The 17294-nt window shown below is 43.1% G+C and overlaps 1 long non-coding RNA gene across 1 annotated transcript in view; it reads right to left on the bottom strand.

Annotated features, from left to right (window-relative positions):
- Positions 1-270: 270 nt before the first annotated feature.
- Positions 271-17294, bottom strand: part of LOC112917384 (uncharacterized) — a 34393-nt gene continuing 17369 nt past the window's right edge. Inside the window, exons 2-3 of the long non-coding RNA XR_003234466.2 lie at positions 4960-5141; positions 271-4758 (exon numbers count right to left, since the gene is read on the bottom strand). This is a non-coding gene — a long non-coding RNA (uncharacterized lncRNA). The remainder of the gene's footprint in view (positions 4759-4959; positions 5142-17294) is intronic.

Raw genomic sequence — 17294 nt, 5'->3', positions numbered from 1 at the left:
AGACCTTGGTTACAAATGAGTGGAATGCATAATGGGGAGGGGATCTTTACCAACCGTTGAGAGCAGTATGAACGGCAAGTTATTTTTGTTCAGAAACACAAAGCAAACAACATTAGCAGTAGCAGTGAAAGGAATGCAAACCACATCTTGCCTTTTTAAAGCAATAAAGGAAGGGAACAAAATTATACAGGCAAAGAGGTTCTTTTGTTTCCCCAGCCATGAATCCTGGTTTAAAAGTGCACCCAAACCACAAAGATAGTTGATACCATCTCAACTCCTAGTGTAATGCGTTTATTTTTTAGTGTACTTCTTTAAGAAAAGAAAAATCTTCCCAATAAAGCAACGCCACACTTCAGCTTGCTTTCTCATTTGAGCTTTATGTTTATATTCTGTTGAGAAAATCTAAAGACATTATCTGCTTTCAGTAGTAGTTAATTCTTCCCAAGCAAGGAGGAGGAGGATAAATGTAACTTTTTTCAAGCATACACTCATTCATTTATTCACTATTTGTTAAGATCTATCATATGCCAGGGTGCTCTGCTGGGTGAGAATAATAAAAATCAACTAGAGACTCTACCCTTAGGGAAGAAAAGATATATATGCCAGTATGTGTATTTTGTCAAGAGAGAGAACAGGTTTGGGATTTAGAAAGAGGAGCAGTTCTTTGTAGTCTATCTGATCTGCTAAAGGGAGACTAAGCGGCTGCAGAGGAAATAGTGGGCGTGAGCACCAGAGGTAAAGTTAAACCAGATAGCAGGTGACCTAGAATAATGGGTTAAGGATTTGTGACTTTATTTTGAAGACCTAGGGAGTAATCAAAGTTTTTGGTTTTTTTTTTTGGTTTTTTGTTTTTTGTTTTTTGTTTTTTGTTTTTTGTTTTTGTTTTTGTTTTTTTTTAGCAGGGAGTAGCATGATTGTCTGGCTATAAATAGACCCTGAAATTTGGAGTCTTACTTTTGAGAATGAACTCAGAAGATCATTGCATGGGTGGATTGAAGGATGTCTTGAGAAGGTTCAAAGGGGAACAGCACTTCTAGCTTGCCCTCCTGTTAAGGTTATATGTGCTGCTGCTCATTCTCCATTTAGCATAAAGAACTATGCATGTGTACACAGAGTTGAATTCTTTCTAGGTAGCCTCAGTCACTGAAGAAACTGAGACAACGTTTCTAACTAAAATTACAAGACAGAAATTCCACATGGCTGAAAGGGAAAAACTGGCCACTCCTGGCTGGAGATGTTTCTTCCTAGGAAGCAAGGGCACTGAAGCAGAACATGATAACATCCTCCAGCAATCAGGAAGGATGAATGCATCTGCTCCTGATAAGGGGCAAGATGCGGCAGTGCACCAAGCTCTGGTGATCTTGGATCAAGTCTGGACATTGCCACTAATTTGCTGTGTGACCTTGAACAAGTCACTTTTCTTCCCTGGGCCTGAGTCTCCTTATCTATAAACTAAGAAGTTAGACTGGATGGTCTCTAAAGTTCATTGAGCTCTGACATTATGTGTTTATGGGGCAAAGGAAGGCTGCTGTGAGCTCTGTCATGGCAAGTCTGACGATCCCCCATTTTCTCCTCCCCCTCATTGGTACTGAGGTAGGCAACTCAACAGGACGCACTTTTGCTCAGATCCCTGGCCAGGTCTTACAACCTGAGCTCAAGTCCTGGCCTTGCTGGGGGTTAACAATGTGAACTTGGGCAAGTCACTTAACCTCTACGAGCCTCCATTTCCTTTAAAAAAAAAAAGTGTCAATGCCTTCTAGCCAAAGATTCTTTCTTTTGGCCATGGAAATAGAGCCAAGCTATAGGACATTAATCCTTGACATCCAGATCTTGCCCTTTACTGAATTTATGCGGATCAGAATCAAGGGGGTGTCCAGAGAAACAGTGTATGGTTGGACTAGGGGTTAGTCTTCTTCTGGTTCTTTTGTTGCAAGGTGAATTGTTGGCTCCTGTGACTTGATAATTCCTGCACAGTAGCACCAAAGACCCTGGGCAGGATATATCAACCAACTGCAGCACAAGCAATCATTAGAAACAAAAGGATGATTCGTTTTTTGTGACAGGTCTCAAAGCGAAGGGGTCTGGATTATAAAACTCAATGAAAACATGTGCCAGAATCCATCTGGGTCTGTTTTAGAAAGCCAGGTGGCTTTCGTCTTTTACTTAGTCATATACTGCCCTGCTCGTCCTATAGTATTGACATAGGGATAGCAAGGCATGTTTGCTGTAATATAAATTTCTCTTTGACTACCTGAGAGGAACTCTAGGGCCATGTGATTATCCATGCAATGATCCAACTCTGGTTAATGGAATTTAAAATTGAGCTACTGTCATTTATGGTGCCTGTTAAAGTGAGAAACAAGTTTGAACTACTTTTCTCAGTGGTATGAATCCCTACTGGGGGAACTGTAGCTCTCAGAGAACGCATGATGTACTCTGTGCTTGCCTGTTTTGGAGATTTTCACATATGCTTTTCAGGGAAACTTGATCCAGTGGAAGGGTGGTAATTTGAAGCACCTGAAAGTCTCCAATAGCTATCTTGAATACATAGGGTAATAAGTTAATGTGTTGGCAGGTGGGTGGAAGCACAAAGTCCACATGAGAAATTAAAGCCCCTAGTGGGGGTGCAGACTGTATTGGGAGAATATCATTTGGCATAACAGCAGTGAGCTAAGTTTTCATCCCTCAAGGTGGGCAGATCCCTTGAGTGGAGTTAAATAGTTCCTGCAGAGCAAGAACAGATTGACTCTTGTAGTGAGAAGAGCCCCCAATATTAGTTCCCATTCCCGATGGGCTAGATTTTGCTGATAGGGTTGCAGTTACCCCAGCAGAAGCATCTTGTTGAAGTGGGGTAAGGTTCAGTTTTAATAGATTCAAGTCTGGAGTTAATTACGCAAGGGAAACTTAAGAACCAGAAGGGGAATGTAGAAGATCATCTACTTTAAGTGTCTAGTTAAATTTTGTAAAAAAAAAAAAAAAAAAAAAAAGAAAAGAAGAGAAAAGAAAGAAAAATCAGTTAAATTCAGAACAGTAGCTAAGGTTGGAGAAAACTACAAGAATTTCATTTTTTCCTCAAGTGGCAGAAGACCACAGAGAGTCAAAAGTAACGGGAGGATTGTAAAGGAGAAAAGGAGAAAAGGGAGAAAAGGGAGGAGTCAAATATAGTAGTAGGCAGTAGATGACCTGCATGTGAACCAGAATCTCAGCATTTTTTGCATGTCTCCCAAAGGAGTCATTATCATGATTCTATTTAGTTGGAATATAATTTTATATGTATGTATGTATAATTTTTATTTTTAAACAACTTATGGCCACAGTGGAACTTAACTACATCATAAAACCAATGTTAAGGGGCACCTGGGTGGCTCAGTCAGTTAAGCATCTACTTTTGGCTCACTCAGGTCATGATCCCAAGGTTCTGGGATCAAGCTCCACCCACATCAGACTCCCTGCTCAGCAAGGAGTCTGCTCCTCCCTCTACTTCTGCCCCTTCCCCACTTGTGTGTGCTCTCTCTTTCTCTCGTGCTCTTTCATGTGCACTCTCAAATAAAATATTTTTAAAAATGAATAAAACCAATGTGGAAAACTTGGGAAGTATGAACTGTGAGAAGCTGAACCATGCCTTGTTCAAAGCAAAATAGTAGGCTGGCATATTTGTATATGGTAAAAAATTTTAAGGACTCTGAATCAAGCCCAGGACTACTTTATCTTGGAGATAAAACCTTATTATTTTGCAAATGTGTTAAAAAGAGAGAGAGAGAGACTATTATCTAAATATGCTTTTCAGTGCCCATAAAAAGGACCTCAATTGAATTGAATAACTTCCTTTGTAGACATTTTTGACTGTTTACCTGGACTGGACTCTAGATAATGGAATGATCCTTTTGATCAGCCATCTTTACATTTTCCAAAGGGAGGGAAATATAGAGGGATAGAAACAAACAAAAAAAAAAAAATTAAAGGGAGCTAGCTTCTGATAAGTGTGAAATTACCACTGTAAGGGTAATGAGATTTTTTCTGAAGGAGAGGTAAAAAGGTTTGCTGTGGAAAAATGGATTTTTGACATATACACTTGAAAGAGAGTGACATTATACTGTTTTAGACAATAGCTTGGACCCTTGACATTTTTTCAAGCTGTATGATAAAAAGCCAGCACTTAATAATCCTTGAAGTATGGAAACAAAGGAGAAAGCCTGTGTCTCTTACATTAAACAAAATGATCTCTCTTTTAGACATGACAAGCTCTTCATGAGGGTTTCTTCACTTTCTGTACTGTCTCTGTACCATCTTCTTTATGTCAAAATTCCCTCAAGTGGCCATTGCAGTTTCAAATTATCTCTTATATTGTGTGAGAGAAATAGGAGATGCCTTCACACATTAGAGAACAAGAAAGCAGCAGGTGTTTGGCCCAGAAGAGTGCCACTTTACATAAAGAAGATCCCCAAGTGAACCAGAATAGACTGTAAGGAGACTTTCTGTCTCTGGAGTTGGTCAAGGGTCAAAGGCTGATTGTCACCAATTAGGGGCCAGCCAAAAATCCTCTAGATTCCAGGCAGATGACACATTAATGAAAGCAGTTTTCTGGAACAACACAAAGATCAAATTGGGGAAGAAGCCTTTTTGAATGGTGGTTTGGGGTAAAGTCTGTCCAAAAGGATTCTGATCTGAGGTGATCTCCTGAATTCCTTTGCCATGGAGACCAGCTCAGGGACTGACTTCTTGGGCCTGTGTCTGTGCTCTTCATGTAGACTTCTCCACCTAAAAATAAAAAGCATTTAAGACATTAGACAGACATAGGAGCAGCTGTTAGAAGGCTACTAAACAATTTCACTAGGGAACAGTCCCAAACTGACCAGATAACTGAGAAGTCCCACAGCATCACATTTCTAAGAAAATAGAATAAGCTCAAAGCAGAAGGGCCTCAAAGAAACACTGGAATGCAACTAATTCTGAGCTTACCTCCTAGCTAGGGGCTGCATGGTTCCCCAAACAGGCATAGAGTCAAGAGGTTTCAGATGTGTTTATACCATAATGAAGGCAGGAGTCTCTTGGCTCGAGGAAGTGAGTGTTTCTGCTGATTCTTAGTAGAACTTTCATTTCTGCCGATATTCTCCAGTTAAAAACCACCACCAAGAACATACCTGTGGTTGAACAAAGTTGAGTTCATTGACTTGTCTCAAGAAGGAAGAACGTACACCAGGAAAGAGAATGTTAGAAAAAATTTATAGGATTTTGGCTTGTGTCTGGTGTTTTTAGGAGTGTTTAGGAAGCTGATGGAGCTTTTCCCTGTGAGTTGACTATTAGCAGTAAGCAGGTGTAATGCTATGATTGAGTATCTGGATAATTCTTATCTAGAAGGTGAGAAGGATGGAGGAAAGCTCAAGTTGTGGTTGGTAAAGAAGCAGCAGTTTATTTGTATTATCCAGGATGAGGAGGTGCTTGATAAGTCTGTGATTTGCACAGTGACCTGATTTTTTGTCTGGGCTTCGACAAGATTGTAAAGTAGTCCTTTTTGTCTCCCTCGCAGTCACAGAATCACTGTGTCTGATGTTGGTGTCCTGTGAGATTATGTCCAATAGAACACCATGGCTACATCCTAATGTACATCCTAACAAATTGAGACTTAGTTGTGAATCTCAGGCCCATTCTTAAGTGTCAGGGGCCACTTTTCTCTTTCTTGTATGAACCAGCTCTTCAGTGCTGGTGAGAAACTCAAAATAGAAAAGATGTATAAAAGGATTTGTAAAAATGAATAACACAACGGAAATGAAGTGAATGCTTTTTGACCCTTTTCACACCAAGAAGGCACTAATCCAGAAATCTTGGCCATTGAGAAAATAGGAAATTGAAAGCAAGCAGGTAACACATCTGAGCATGTTAAACAAAAGTGCCCAAATGTCCCACATTTTTACAAGAACTCAGAGTTTTCTAGGAGATTGATTTAGTCTGTTTTCCACACATCCTAACAAGTTGTGTTATCATGCTCACAGAAAATGAAAATACAAGGGAGAAGGTGAAGAAAATGTTCAGAAGCAGAAGCAAGAAGTGTAGCAACAAGTCCTGGCACTCGAACAGGCCTTGAAGACATTATGCTTAAAGGTATCAGGAAGCTAGATACCAAGGACCACAAGATGGATGATTCTATTCCTAGGGAAGTTTCCTGAATGGACAAATCCAGAGAGACAAAAAGTAGATTAGTGGTGGCCAGGGGCTGGGCTGGAATGGAGAATGAGGAGTCACAATTGATGGGTATGGGATTTCCTTTTAGGGGTGGAGAAATGTTTGGAATTAAAGGTGATGGTGTCACAGTTTTGTAACCTTCCTAAAAACCACTTTGCAAGGGTAAATTTTATGATATGTGATCCATATCTCAACAAAAAAAATATTAGAAAACAAAGATCATTAAGATCTGGCAACCTGGGAACCTGATAGCAAGGTGCAGGATTCAGGCACTCAGAAAAAGTTGACTCCCAAAGCAGAGCCATCAAGAGCCAAGAGTTCTATCTGCCTCCTGATCCATAACCTCTGGATTTTCCTCTGTGCAACCCCACACATGTGACTCACAGCCTTGCTTGACTGCACATTGGCTGAGGTGTTGAGAGATATAAAGACAACTAAGACATGGTCCCTGCACTCTGGATGGACTACATCTCAGGGCAATGATGGGTATTCACACTAATGTCCCCAAGCAAGTCATCGTGAAAAGGTGACATTATTTTCAAAATGCTTAGTTTAAATAGGCAGAGGAGTGGATCATACATAATTTGTAAACAAAAACAAAACTTTCAAAATTGCCAACCTTTTAAGGCAATCTTAAAACCTCTGGTGTCAAATTTCAGTTAGCTTAAAGATAATGTTACACTTTATGAGGAATGGCTCATTTCCCGCTGAAGCCAGAGAACGAGATGCTGCTGCATCTGTGTCCGTGGAAAGGCAACCAGCCTCATACCTCAACAACCTTAAGAAAGTGGATGTGTCAGAGTGTTTCAAATCCTCCAGTCTCCTGGGCATCTGAGACATGGTGACTATACCAATTATACTGACTCTTGTGATTTTTTCCCCAAAAGATTCGATGTGCCTCTTACTCAGAGGGCCAAGGGAAGCACTAAGCTATGGTGGAGCGAAAGAGGGCAGCATGTGAGAATGGGGTTGGGGCTGGGAGTTGCTGAGGGGAGACCTGTTCAAAGCTGTCCTCTTTCTTCAGTTCTTTGTCATTTGTTTTCTCTTCTGGGTGGGTGGGTCATCCCCGTGTGCTTTACCTAGATCATTCGGCTGGGGAACCACTGCTGGTGTAGACGTATCCATTGGAGTTTTTCTGGATGGAGGAAATGGGGAAAGTGTGAAGTGGGCACCCATCTTAGAATGGTCTCTCTCAGATGGTAGGAACGAGGCACCATCACAAACCACCACCTCCGGTGGACAGCTGTGTCCAGGGATGCCCTCCAAGGAGCCTCAGAGACAGAGCGAGAGGAGAATGGACATTTTCCTTCAGCTAAATGTGAACCTGGCAATTTGGGATGTGATCCTTAGCTCTCAAGTGCCATGTCCATGCTCAGGCTACTTCAAGGGACCCAAACTTCCAACTTGCCACAGGCCTCGGGACATGGGGCCTGCTCTTGAAAACAAACATTTAGGAGTACTTTTTTTAAGACTTAAGTTCAAACAGGCTACTGGAAAAGATACATTTAAAGAGAAGACGCCCTGCTTTAATGTAGCAGGTTTCCACTGGGGCCACACTCTGGTGGAGTCCAGACATTGGTGACCAGTGTCTTGAGTTCTGATAGATTGTGTGTGAGGGTGACAAAAGGAACAATGGTTTCTTCATGGAAAAGCAAGTGGCAGTGATTGTAGTACCTGGGGGTGGGGGGGTGGTTCAGTGACTATGCTGTCAGATACTGGATAGAGAGCCAGATCTGGGCTGTGCAGTCGGCTGTGCTTTTTGGCAGGAATGAGAAGGGCAGGATGGAGTGACAAAAATGCCAAGAGTCTTTGTATGGTGACTCACCCATGCTCCCAGCCCTCCCCCATCCATTCCTGTGAATCTGTACAGATTTAAAGAACCCAAGTATTAGTCAGCCTCTCTCAGAGACACAGAAACCCTCTCAGGTTACTTTCAATAATGGGAATTTATTGTAAGGATATTTCTGGAAATTGGGAGACCACAAAGCCTCAGGGTTTCATAATCAATGAGGGCAGATTGGCTTCTATGAGCCTGGAACAGGAGCTCTGAGTTATCTCATCCTCTCTACGACAAGGTAAAATTCCTCAATCCTAATGCTTGATTCTCTAGAAGCTCCCTTGTCTCTGCCTCTACAGATCCTGCTGCTCTGCACCAGCAGCATGTAGTCTCTTCTTATTCATGGCTTCTGCTTACTTGTGGCTTCTCTCTGTATCTTTTAGCTTTAAGTCATACTACCAGCTGCCTTTTCTTTCACATTCACACTTCTTCAGAGAATTCAATTAGACTATCGTCACCATGCCCACGTTAGTAGCCACTTTTGTGCTAGGCCACCTCAGGGGCCACTGGCCAATACATGGGTCATCCGTAAGTCTGATGCCTGTCCCTTGGTCCAATAAGCAGTAGCTGGGAAAACAGCCTTTTCTCCTGTGTGGAAGGAGACTGTTAGTGGTAGGGTGCATGTGTGTGCGTGCGCGTGCATACGCGTGTACAAGTGTGTATGTAGTGGGGGAAGGGAGGGCTGGGGTTGGGGGAGAGCTCAAATGGGGGAGGAACAGAACAGGTCTCTTAAGATTTGGCCTGTCTGAACTTTTGTGCTGACTATAAAAAATACGAAGCACTTGGTGCAAGGGTGGCGGGTGTTTTGAAAGGATTCCAAAGGCCTCTGCAGTGTGTGGGAGAGACACTAATGCCCATAGCACTGCTCTTCAAGTCAGATCTCCCCATCAGATTGCGGAGAGTGGTAGGCTCAGAAGGTACAGCCTCATTCTTACTCTCTCTTTCTTTCTTGATTCTGTATATGAGAACAAGAAAAGGTGACTGGAAAAGGAGGTGGCTTGGAGAACATTTTCTGGCTGCAGGACTGATCTGCAGGTTGCCATAAGAAATGGATTCTACTGTGCTACTGGCTATCAACACCTCACCTCATCTGCTAATGCTACACTTAATATTTCTAAGTCTTGAAGTATAGTATTTGGAGTTTGGCAAGTGCTCATGTCTGGTAAATGGATGAATGGATGTGTATGAAAGCATGAATTTGCCATCAGCCCTTTAAGGTAGACAGGCTAGGAGAAGTCAATGTTCCTGGTTTCGGTAGAACAAAGGCCCAGCTTTGAATCCTGGCTTTGCAACTTGCAAGCTGTGGGACAATGGGACAAGTTACTTAACTTCTCTGAGCCTCCCTTTCCTCAACTGTAAGGTTAGGACAACACTCACTTCAAAGTTCTTTGGGAAGTCCAAGTGACTATATACTTCCTAGCATGGGGTCTGACACAGGGTGCTCAAGTGTTGAGGGCTGGAAGTATTAGGTTAGCTCAAGGAGCCTGGGGGATAGGAGCAGGCCATTCTTCACATGTGGATACAGGTGCACAGGCCCCTTGGGGAATGAACGGCTTGCCTGCCATTATGGAGAGAGGAACATGAAGGGCAAGTCCACACCCCAGCTGCTTGTCTCGTCTTCACCTGGAGTTAGCAAGGCTGCCGTGTCAGGACTCAAGTACCAGTCTTGAGTACACAGGATTAGGCCACATATCTGGCCTGCAAGAGCCATTTCTATAAGCCAGCCCTTTTGGAAGCAGCTGGAGAACATCTGGATCTAATACAAGGATAATGCCACCAGCAGTACCAAAATCTGCATGGGGTAAATGAAGGCTTAGTCAGAGAACAAGTCTGTGGGTCAGTTTGGGGCAAAATCTAAAAGCCAAGAGGTAACTGGATCAGAGAGAAGGAAGCCCTGGGGTGGGAGGGGGAGGATGCTGTGCTGGGAGAGTGAGCTCTAACCGGAAGCCAGGAAACCTCTCCTTCATATCTACCCCTCATCCATCTTAAAGATGGCAATTCTGGAGTCCCCATGTGTGCCAGCTCACTGCCAGGCAGGCTCTTCTAGTCTTGAGTCTGTGATGCAATGCACACAGAAGAGGTAGGAAAGGGAGATAGTAGGCAGGGAAAGGCACTAGGTTCCCAGAGAAGCTCCAGTGGTGGTGACACCTTGCTGAATGTGACTGTTACATTCTTGTGTTCTGGTGGAAGACAAGGCTGCTGTAATTAGGAATGTCTGTTACCCTCCCCACCCCCATTAAAATCACCCTCTTCATCTCCACTATCCAGAACTGCTCCACTTCTTAATGTGTGCTGGGTTCTCTTCCATCCTAACTTCTGGTCAGCTTTGTGACCTCAAGGCCTCCCTGTATTAAGGACTTACTTACCCTTTCCATTTCCTCCCAAGAGCCCCAAGAAGTCCCCTCATGCCATCACTTGCTTCTCTGTAACACATTGTGCCAACCACTCCCGCGTCACTTCTACTCCTTCACCTCATTGTCTGCTTCTGTCAGCCTCTGGGGAGGGGCTAACTCAGTCTAGCTGAATGCCTGCTCTGCTCCTAGCTGGGGTCACCACCACAGCTGTCTAAGGTCACACCACTTCCTCCATTTAGGCCAGCACTGGCTTTCCAATCTGTGCTTGGTCCTTGGTGCTGCTGCCTTCCCACAACCCTTCCTTGGACCCCGGCTAGCTTTATGTGCTGCCCACACAAAAGTCACAAATTCTCAACCTGCCAACTTAGCTAGCTTTCTTTCCTACCTACTCTCCTTACCTCAACTCCCAGCAGCAACTGGAAGTACAACTCACCTTGTACTTCAAGGTCAAAGAAAAGTTCACTATGGGAGGATCTTGCTCACTCTCTGGCCCCTCCAGCCCACTCTTCCTGGTAGCTTTTCTTCCCATAACAATGGCAACTGGCTATTATTATTGAGAATATCTAATACTTGTCCACAGCATTGAGTTCCCTCCCCTCCCCATTCCTCAGTGAGCTTATTCCATAGATGTTCCTTCTCTCATAGCCAAGCCCTTTCCTCACCTTCAGGGGTCTCCCATTAGCATTAAAATGTGTTCCCTAGCTCTTTGAATAAAAATGACAAAACCCTCTCTCAACCCTAGATCCCTTCTAGAAACTATGGTCTTGTAACTGTCTTTACCGTCAGTTTTCTTGAGGGTATCATTGCATTTATTATCTGCTTTTCATTCCCTTTCATTCACCTCTCAAACCTCACAGTCCGGCTTCGTAGACCTAGCTTCCACAAATATTCCGTGCAACCCCATCAGCTGAAATCACTGCTGATCTCTGGATCCTAAAGTCCAATGGATACCACTCAGGCCTCCCAGACTTGAAGGTTCCTCTGTGTGATGCCATTGACTGCTCTACCCCAGAGATGCCCTCTGGTCTTGGCTTCCATGCCAGTGCCGTCTCCTGGGTTTCCTTCTGTCTCTCTAGCTGGTCTTTTTCATTCTCCTTCCTGAGATCCTCTCCCTCTGTTCATCCTACTTAATGATTAGGGTTTTCCAGAGTTCTAGTCCATTCTTTGCAATTCCCAGTCATCACTTTCTCCTTGGGTGAGCTGATTCTCTTCAGGAGTTCAAATGTGATTGTGATGCTGATGACTGCCCACTGGATGGAAGCCTAGCCAGGTGTCCTTCCTGAGGATCAGATGGGTTAGCCACCTCCTGAAGGGGCATCTTCTCTTGCTACCCCAAAACTGGATTTCTTTCCTGACCTCTCAACCTGCTCTTTCCCCTTTGTTCCCTATCTTGGTAAATATTATGTGGCCAACTGGCCAAATTAACTATTATGTGAGATCCAGCTCCTACCAATCCCACTGGGTGCTTTCCCACTTACTTTTGGCAGTTCATTCTCCTTTCTACCCATACCCAGTCCATCATCAAGATCAGTTGATTCTACCTTCTTACTCCCCATGGAGTTCATCTGCTGCCATAACAATACTTCAGACCCTTATTCTCTAGCTAGGATTTACTAGCACCCTCCCTGCTTGCACTTTCTGCCTTGCTGTGTGACTCCTCCCATCCATTCTCCACACAGTTGTTAGAATGAACTTCTAAAAATGCTAATCCGTTCATACCACCCTCCTGCCTAAAATTCTTCAGGGCTTCCCCGATGCCTTCAGGATAAAGTCCAAACTCCTTAGCGGGGTGTCCAAGGCCCTTCACATCCTGTGGTAATATAAACATGCCTAATGTTTGGACTTGGAGAGACCCAGGATAACTCAGAATTGTGCTCAAGTTGGGGCAGCATGTTGGCTGTGTGACTTTGAGTTAAGTTACTTAACCTCTATGAGCTTCCGCATTCTTACGTATATATAATGATAGTAATATGCCTACATCGGGGGTGCTGTGAGGATAAAATGAAATAATGTATACGTGCCTTTGTTTTTGTGTTTGTCTAGCAAACTGCCTTGCTCATTGTAGGCATGCAGCACATGAAACCTGCTATTTATTTCCCCCTCTCTGCCCCTTCCCTGTCAGCTTTTAAGCCAATGTCCTCAGATCCAGTGCCCCTGAGCCACTGCCAGAAGACACATTTCTTTTTTCTTTTCCACCCAATTTATACTGTCTGCAGCTCTGTGCCCACCTCAGCGACTTCCTCTGCTTGAATAACTCATAATCAGTTAGGGTTCTTCACTGGAAGTTTCACCTGAACACCCCAAGGCCAGCTCCTGGGCCTAAATGTTTCTATTGCAGTCATTTCACACTCCTGTCAAGACCTTCATTGTCTTACAATTAACCTTCTCAAGTGCTCTTCCCTGACCAAGGCCTTTCCTCCAGGGTAGGGATCATGTCTTACTTATCTTTATATCCCTAGTACCTATATAGTACCTCAGTTATACCAGGCTGTTAGTATACATTTGCTGAAAAGAACAAACTTAAACATGGAACTCTACCCAGGTGGTATTCAAATTCTCTTATTATATATTTGCTTGTAACATTTTCATTCCTGTTTATTTTTGTTCCTCTTGGGAGTAGGGGCTGTTGGCCCATCAGATTATAAGCTCCCTGAAGGCCAGGGTTCCTGGCAGAGTGGTGTCTATAGAACTAGCATATAGGTGATTCTCATCACGTATTGCTGACTGCTTGGCCTCTGAGAGAAGGGATATCTAATGATGAGGAAAGTGGGTCTTACTTTGTGCAAATCAAAATTAGTGGTAATGGAGGGCCCTAGGCTGGCTTTGAGGTGGTGGTGGTCACAAAAGGTGGCATTTGGGGGCTGAAGGCAAGGGAGATTTGGGAGGGAAGGTGCAGAGCAGTCCTAGAGGAGGAAATGCATGGTTTCTTATTCTGGTTAACTGGGAGAATTGTGGACATTTGTCCTGGGGACTGTCAAGCAAGGACTGACCTTTACCACTGAACTGGTTTTAGCTTTTGTTTTAAAATCAGTTTTCAGGTGGGTCAGAGTGTCTATGGATGTCACTTCCCATTAGTTCATACTGAACCTGTCTGCCTACTTTTAGTTAGAGATATCCCTGGAGGTTTCTTCCTCTTCAAGATCTGAGTTGATCTTGCTTGCTAGCTCTCAGCACAGTAGAGTCCTTAAGTCTTTAGAACCCTACCATCTCCTGAGTTATTAGAAATTACTGAATACTGGGGTATTCATTACTTTTGATCTCTAATAGAAGTGGAGATAGATTGCAAGTAATCTGTGCACAATCCTGTCTCCCTACCACATCTGTTGTTCTGCAAAAGCTGGGGCATTATTATTCCCTCTATCCACACTGGTGGGACAAGCTTACCTCTTTCACCACCCTACCCACTGGGGTGTCAGACTGCTGATTCCTGGTTCCTTCCCAGGAGAGCCCAGTGCCCCCAGAACACTCTTGTTTGTTATGCTCACTCTCTTCCACATCCTGTAAGTGTATGATGTATGTGGAGGATGAGAGGCTAAAGACTGATTAATTTTGTGCCTTAAGAGTCTCCTTTTAGACACCTTTTTCCATGTCAGAGCTTTTAAAGTTGGCTTTCTGATAATTTGCTAAGAAATGGGGTTGGGCTGGGTGCTCAGCAGAGCTTTAGGAGTCATATGTTTTGTCTCCTAAGAATCTAAACATTTTTATAGAGGGAATACCTCACTTGGGTAACTGGTCTTAAGACCGATTTTCATAAAAATCCCTTTATCCTCTCTCCCAACACGGTGAGTTTGAGCAGAGACCCAAACATTTCCTGGCCCTGCCAAGAGACAAATCTCCTTAAAGGGAGCTTAGGCTACAAGTGAGAACTGTTCGGGTTACACAGGTATCCACACTTCTTGCTAGGAGTCAGGGTGTTTGGGAATGACGGAGGTTGAAGCTGCCTTTCCAGAGGCTTCTAAAAAGGATGAGCTCTCATCTGCATGGAGTGGAAGAAATGTGGGCCTATGGGGCAATGGAGGACTAAATCAGCTGGTCTATCTGAGGGCAGACAATTTCTTGGAAGTCTGATTCTCTGCTTGAATTAGGTTTTGCTATTGGCAGGTTTATAAACAGTGAACCAGGGAAGTGTCTGTGAGTTGGTCTGCATTTATATGGTAGATCCACAGGTGCTCAAGGTTCCTCATTGGCACACGTATGTTCTCTCTCTTCCTCTCCCATCTCTCTCTTAGGGCAGGAGTTTTTGCTCAATGCTGTGCGGAGAGGTCATGAAATGAGGCAGACTGATGGGTTCCTGCAAAAAAAGCCTTCTCAGGCAGAGGCTTCCATGGCTGGGTCAATCAGAATAGTCAATTGAGGGATAATTTCCCTGGAGCACTGATGGCAATCTCCTACTACTTTTTCTACTTTCTACCTAATGAAGCATCTGCAGCTGTTTGCGGGTTCTAGGATGCAAGTATCCTAGTATGCAGCTAAATGGGGACTAGGCTTCCAGTCTGCCCATTTGGTAGATGGTGAGAAAGGAGGGTCCCTCAGGAGCTGGGCCCACAAGGCTCTAGCCTTGGAGAAATCAGGCAGCATCCTGTATCATCTTTTACTTCCTCAGGAATTTATACTTGTAGGGTCAGCTACAGTGATTATAAGAGAACCAAATTTCCTTATAGTAATGCTGGAAGTGAAGAGCAAGCTAATGGATGGGTGGTAATGAGCACTGTGGGGCTGCAGTGGTTTGTTTACAAGACTTCCTAGTTATTCAAAAATTATTTTAAAAATCCCACTTCCTAATCTTTCTCCAGAATAACAAAAGGCAGTGAGCCTAATAATAAAAGTTCAAAGAAGTGATCAGTTTTTTAGATACATTCATTCATTCATTCATTCATTCAACTAGTATGCATAAGCATCTTCTATGTGTTTAGCACTGAGCCAGGCATTGAGAGGGAAATGAAACAGAAGGTGTGATCCTGCCTTCTTGGAGCTTACAATTGAGAAATCAAGAGGCATGGCCAGGAAACAGCTAAGCATCTGCAGCACAGAAAGGGAGAGTGGCTTGACTTTTCTTTATTCAACTTGGTTTGGGCAACTTTGGATTTTCTGCAGCAGATATTCTTACAGCTTTTGAGTTCCGAAACATTTTATTTGAATACTTTGATGGGGGAATCTTTAAAGGGATAACCTCTTCTGCCTTATAAAATCATTCACAGGGACGCCTCTGTGGCTCAGTGGTTGAGCATCTGCCTTTGGCTCAGGGCGTGATCCTGGGGTCCTGGGATCAAGTCCCACATCAAGCTCCCTGCATGGAGCCTGTTTCTCCCTCTGCCTATGTCTCTGCTTCTCTCTCTATGTCTCTTGTGAATAAATAAATAAAATCTTTTAAAAAAATAAAACAATTCACAGGACACAATTTCATCTCTTTCTAATAGTTTGGTTCTAACTTGATCTTTCCATGAATATCCCCCAAATTTTTCTAGTTGTTGGTTCTTCTTTCTTCCAAAGCAATGGCAGTCATTTCTTGTCAAGTTCTAGCTGCTACTGTACCTTAATTGGCTGTAACCATTAGAATTAAGGATTGACTGGAGACATGAGAGAACAAGTGAGCAAGCTTAACTTTATACTCAACATAAGGGTAATAAGCTCTGGCGTGGTGGTTGGAGTGTTGCATGTACAATGTGATAACTATTCTCCTTACTTTTCTGAGAGTGTTTTCCTTCCCTTAAGTTATATTCTGCATAATTACAGTTGTTGGGTGTAACTTTTGGCTAAAGTAGGACAAAACTCTGTAAGATGAGGTGTCAAATCAGTGACATTGTCTTTGTCTATAATGCTATAAAAGTTTAAAGGAAAAAAAGATTCCCCAAAGGCTGGGAGGCCAGAAGAAAGATTTCATAGAAATGAAACTTAGTGAGACCTTGAGAACATGATAGGGCTTTGGTGAATTGTGGGGAAATGGCCACATTGTTTAGAAGGGGTAGACTGAACTCTCCAATGGAATTGCTCTTTATGATATAATGAATGCTTCATGAGCTTATATGCAATGCCACGTCATCTACCCTGCGACCCTATATAGGGATTTAGTCTACAGAACCTTGGCTTGGGCCCTCTACCTTCTGTAGGAAACCATGGTGAATTCACTGGCCATGAGTGCTTCCTGGATTGTGAGCATGAATTGCAGGACAGAAAGTTATACCCTGGCTTTCACTCAGGTGACATAAAATGAGGCAGTATCACTGAGCTTCTATGTGTACTTCAAAGGTAGAGGAGGAGGAAGACTGGTTTCATCTCCTTCTTGTGCTGTCAAAGGCCCATCCTCTTCTCTAGAATCCAAATTTTCCTAATACTTCATAAATATTACAAAATTATACTCAATATCAGGAGCCACCAATGGGTATTAGCTCATGTGGGCATCTGTTATAATGAAAAATATTAGGGTCTTTTTTTCAATTTACCAATCTTTGGAAAATCTGGAATGACAAGAACACCCATGCCACTAGGCCCTAAGATTCTACTAACTGATGCCAAATTCTCTATCCACTTAATATGGGGGAAGGGACATGTTGAAATCAGTCACTAAGTCAGTGAATTGACAATGTTTCAATTGTAGAAAATTTTAAAGTAAAAATTACCATGAAGTATGTGAATCCATTCAGTCATCCAACAATCCTTTATTGAGAACATATCATGTCTTTTTGTTTAAGATGAGGGGTTAAGTAAAATTGGCAATCTTACCCTTCCATCCAAAACTCCCATATGTAATGATAACTATTCTCATAGAAATGACATACATTTTAAAAATACACCCAGTGCTAGAAAACAAGAAAGGATGTCTTTGGTAGCTCAGAAACAGAGCTCCCTGAGGATGGACAGTAGTCAAGATCTGATGAAGGAAGTCACAACTCCAAATGCTGCCATTAAAGATTCCTTAAAAAAGG

The sequence above is a fragment of the Vulpes vulpes genome, chromosome 8, assembly GCF_048418805.1.
Source record: "Vulpes vulpes isolate BD-2025 chromosome 8, VulVul3, whole genome shotgun sequence".
NCBI lineage: Eukaryota > Metazoa > Chordata > Mammalia > Carnivora > Canidae > Vulpes > Vulpes vulpes.
This window is presented reverse-complemented; position numbering and strand designations above follow the sequence as displayed.